General features: G+C 45.2%; 1 long non-coding RNA gene across 1 annotated transcript; it reads left to right on the top strand.

Moving 5' to 3' along the window:
• Positions 1 to 3110: 3110 nt before the first annotated feature.
• LOC146420521 (uncharacterized) lies at positions 3111 to 4872 on the top strand. The gene is made up of 3 exons (XR_014849115.1): positions 3111 to 3651; positions 4025 to 4138; positions 4672 to 4872. It is a non-coding gene; the product is annotated as an uncharacterized LOC146420521 (long non-coding RNA).
• The last annotated feature ends 142 nt before the right edge of the window (positions 4873 to 5014 follow it).

Genomic DNA, 5014 nt, shown 5'->3' with positions numbered 1-5014 from the left:
GATGATCTTATTGATGACCTCAGAAGGAATCTGACGCCGTCCGTCTTGCCACTTTACTCCCAGGAACTGGATCTCTCGGGCAGGTCCCTTGACTTTACTCTTCTTGATGGCAAACCGGCTTCCAGGAGAATTCTGATGATTTTCTCTCCTTTCCCAAATACTTCCGTTGCTGTGTCCCCCCACACAATGATGTCATCAATATACTGCAGATGTTCTGGAGCCTCACCCTTTTCCAGTGCAGCCTGGATCAGTCCATGGCAGATGGTGGGACTGTGCTTCCACCCCTGGGGCAGTCGGTTCCATGTGTACTGCACACCTCTACAGGTGAAAGCAAACTGAGGCCTGCACTCTGCTGCCAGAGGAATGGAGAAAAAGGCATTGGCAATATCAATGGTCGCATACCACTTTGCTGCCTTGGATTCCAGCTCATACTGAAGTTCCAACATGTCCGGTACAGCAGCACTCAGTGGTGGTGTGACTTCATTCAGGCCACGGTAATCCACCGTCAGTCTCCATTCTTCACTGGAATTACGCACCGGCCATATAGGGCTGTTAAAGGGTGAGTGAGCCTTGCTGACCACCCCTTGGCTCTCCAGATCCCGAATCATCTTATGGATGGGGGCCACAGAGTCTCTGTCAGTGCGGTATTGCCGGCGATGCACTGTTGCTGTAGCAATTGGTACCCGCTGTTCTTCAATTCTCAGTAGTCCTACAGCAGACGGGTTATCTGAGAGACCGGGCAGGGTATTTAGTTGTCTTATGTCTTCCGTCTCTACGGCTGCTATCCCAAAAGCCCAGCGATGTCCCTTTGGGTCTTTGAAATATCCACTCCTGAGATAATCTATGCCGAGGATGCATGGGGCGTCTGGACCAGTCACAATGGGGTGTTTCTGCCACTCATTCCCAGTTAAACTCACTTCAGCTTCCAGTACAGTCAGCTGCTGGGATCCTCCTGTCACCCCAGAAATGGAAATGGATTCGGTCCCCACATACCTTGATGGCATCAGGGTGCACTGAGCGCCGGTGTCAACCAAAGCCGTGTATCTTTGTGGGTCAGACGTGCCAGGCCATCGGATCCACACAGTCCAATAGATCCGATTATCCCTTTCCTCTACCTGGCTAGAGGCAGGGCTCCTCTAATCCTGTTTTTGGTGCACGATGTTCTTCTCCTGTAAATGTGTTCCTGAGGTCCCTTCAAGAGGATCAGTCATATTATCACTTCCATTCTGTCTGGAGTTCTGTCCACAAGAGACTGGGGCAGTGTTGTACCTAGATGATCCTCCTGAAATGGATGTTTCCTTTTTCAATTCACGTACCCGGGCTGCTAAGGTGGAGGTGGGTTTCCTATCCCACTTCCTCATGTCTTCCCCATGCTCTTGAAGGAAAAACCAGAGGTCACGTCGTGGAGTTTGTTTTCTTTCCCTGACTGGAGTACGTCTACTCCTGATGGCAGAGACTCGGGTTGGTTTTGGTGTGGCATGGAAAAATCTTTCTGTGAGCTCTTTCCTTAGTTTCTGATGGCTCTCTTCAATCAATCTCCGGACTTGCTCAGCCAGGTTTGTTTCTACCGATGAGACCTGGGTGCGTAGTGGGGCGGTGACAGTGTCCTCATAAATTCTCAGTTTGTTTGCTAACACGCCCACCTGGTCTTCGCCTTCCCTCCACTGCAATGTTGCCAGGTAACGAGAGTATATCTCTGGTCCGAGCCGCGCGAATCTTAGCCACATTTGTGAAGTGCACCGGACATTATCTGGGCTCTTGGGGAATCTCTCGTTGTCTGAAAAAATGATCTCTAGCACGGCCAATTCCCTCAGGCATCGGATACCTTGTTCTATTGTGTTCCATTTCCTTTGGTGCATCTGGAGGTCTTCTTTGCACAGGTATCTGTCCCGTACACTCAGCAGCAATCGCCGCCAGAGGCTGAGAGTTTCCTGGGTTTTCCCAATCCCCTGGTCAATGACCACATCCTGAGACAGGGATCCCAGTTGTCTGGCCTCACTTCCATCCAGAATAGTGTCATTAGCTGCGGCGTCCCAGATACGGAGCAGCCAGGTCAAGATGGACTCATTCGCCTGCCGGGTGAATTCCCTCCGTAGGTCACGCAGCTCCCCCAGGGATAGAGAGCGAGTGATTATCTCCGGCTCTGTCTCTTCTGCTTGGTGAGATGGTCCTGCCGCATCCTCATCAGTCGCTGTGCGGACTGACTTGCTCTTGGATTTCTTTTTCTGGACGGGGGCAACCGCTACTGGCTTTGGCTGTTCTGATTCGGCAATGGTCTGTGTTGAGACATTGACTGCTCCTTTGGTTCTTTTCCTCTTGCCTGCTGACTTGCTTCGTTTCTCCTCCTCAAGAAGACGAAGTATTGTTCTGTTCTTCAGCATGAGGTAGACGGTGCTGGTCAAAGAAAACAGAACTAACAAAAAGATTATGCCATCCCTAGCATCCAGAGAGAACTCAATATCCTCAAAAACGGCTGTGCCTGACCTGAAAGGCTGGAAGAAACCGCTCTCTCCTCCTAGCCCCAGAGGGTGGGTGCGATTGCTGAGGAGGTCCCAGATGGAGCAGCTCAGGTTAGGCCAGGCAGACAAAGTTGAGTATATATAACGAATGGCATTCATCGCCTCACAGGTTACCATGCAATAGGCATAATAAACTAATAGAGCAATTCTCATGCCATTCCCTGGTCGCAACAGGACCAATACGACAGGCAGATAGTTTCCCATTTGAGGGAAAATATAGAGGGTAAGATACATTACCCACATAGACAGGCTGGCATCATGGTGATAGGACTTCTGAGTTTCCCCAGGTCGTGCTCCATGTTGGGCGCCAAAATATGTATTGGTTTGAAAACAAACCAGTGGGAGATCACAAGTCAAGATTGAAATTAAAAATAAGTGAAATAATACAAGTTAAAGCACTGACAAAGTCAGATACAACCTAACACCCTGTTAGGGTGGTGGTAGCAGTCCAACTGAAGTAATCCAGTTGAAGCGGTGATCCTGTGAAGGTCTAGTCTCCAGCTGAAGGTCGGCATAAGATTGTGTCCAGATGGTTCTTGAATATCTCCAGTGAGGGAGACTCCACAGCGTCTCTGGGCAATCCACAGTTTAGTCATTGCTTCTATAACTAGAGTGCAGATCTCTTAACCAACAAGGTGTGCATCTTAACCAGCTCTCAAGTCAGACAGGGCTGCAACACCACTGTAGCTCTCAATGAGTCTCATTGTGTGGCTTCATGCATCCCTTACTTTGTACAAAAGTGAACACCTTCATCAAGCCCAAGCAGTTCATTTGGATATTTGCCTGGGAAGTGGTATCTGTGTACCCTAGAGCTAGAGCTCAGGTCTCGCCGAGCTGAGTGGCTTAATCCATGCCTTGTGACATTAAATACCACCACTAATTCTCTTCCTGCAATGTCTGCTGGCATCAGGCTTTAAAAACTTGTGAGGCTCAGTGAGGTTGGTAAGAATCAGTCTTACAATATGTAACAGTTTTGGTGCATTTACTGCAAGAAAGAACATTTTTTATTTTTTACTGAAGCAGCAGTGTTGCCTTGCAGGAAGGAAATCTTACTGGCTTACCACTTCTGATAGACAACTATGTTCCCCCCCTGGAAGGACTGCCTATGTTTATCCTGCGCTTGGCTACAGAGGTATATTCTTTCAATGATTTTAGTAATGCACAATTACTTATTTTACTTTACATTTAAGCAATTCCAGGCTTCCTTTGCAGTTTCTGCAGCTTAAATGTACTTATGCTTAATGTTATGTGTTCCGGATGCTTTTCTATGGTTACTGATTAGCTGTGCCTTGCCTCTCCATTTATAACTACTGACTGACTGAGCATCTCTTTTGATTTAAAAGCCTGCATTCTTACCCTCTTTCTTCTTCCTATAACTTTACCTTACCAGGACAGAAATGGCCAATACATTAATATGAATTTTCCATATTAAGAATCTCTGTCAAGTCTCTGACTGCTACCCAGATTCTATAAATTACTTCTTTTTTTTTTTTTTCTTGTAACAGGTAAACTGGGATGAAGAAAAAGAGTGCTTTGAAAGCCTAAGTAAAGAACTAGCCATGTTCTACTCCATCAGAAAGCAGTATATAATAGAGGAATCCAACCCGACAAACTCTCAGGTACAAGAATATTGTAGCCAGTTCTATGAACAGATAACGAACAACACAGAGGAAACTTCTGCTCTTTCAGATACAGACTTCTAATCCCAGCTCTTTCAGTGAACTGAATCAAGTAGCAGTGTGGCAAGATTCTGAAAGAACATGGCTTACATTTTCTGAAGTACTATATGCATTGAGGGAACCTTTTTACTTTGGGCATTGCAGTGTACTTAATATTGTTACAAGCATCCTTGGCCTCTGAGTTGGGAATATATTTTTTATGCTGTACTTCTATAGAATAAGGATGTATATAAATTAAAACTACAACCTGATTGTGTCTAAATGTGTACTTAGTCATTCAGTTAAGCTCAACCATTCTACGAGTGACTTTACAGAGTTTAGAATTAACTTGACTGTATTGAATGAACTTCTCCAATGCTAGCAGAATTTTACAATTGCTGCAGTCTTTTATATAGTAAAGTTTTTAAGGAGTGCTCTCCTTTAGTAAAAGAGAACTTCAGTTTAATTGTTTGTCCTTTTTTCCTTTATTTCAGAATGAAGATTCTGAATCTAGTTCAACAACATGGAAATGGACTGTGGAACATGTACTTTTCAAAGCTTTTAGGACTCATCTTTTACCTCCTAAACACTTTGCAGAAGATGGCACCATTTTGCAGCTTGCTAACCTGCCTGACCTGTATAAAGTTTTTGAAAGATGTTGAGCAAGTAGTTATTAAAGACAGCTTTTTTATATAGACACCATTCATGTTACATTCAGTTTTATTTAGTAGAAGATAAAGCTGGAATCTGGATGGAGGAAGGACAGAGTGGATTTAGTGTCATACTAACCTAATAACATGACAGCAAGTGGTTTATTTTCATTCTGTTGATCAAAGT

Source organism: Lichenostomus cassidix, unplaced genomic scaffold (assembly GCF_008360975.1).
Source record: "Lichenostomus cassidix isolate B80296 unplaced genomic scaffold, HeHo_3.0 HiC_scaffold_153, whole genome shotgun sequence".
Lineage (NCBI taxonomy): Eukaryota > Metazoa > Chordata > Aves > Passeriformes > Meliphagidae > Lichenostomus > Lichenostomus cassidix.
This window is presented reverse-complemented; position numbering and strand designations above follow the sequence as displayed.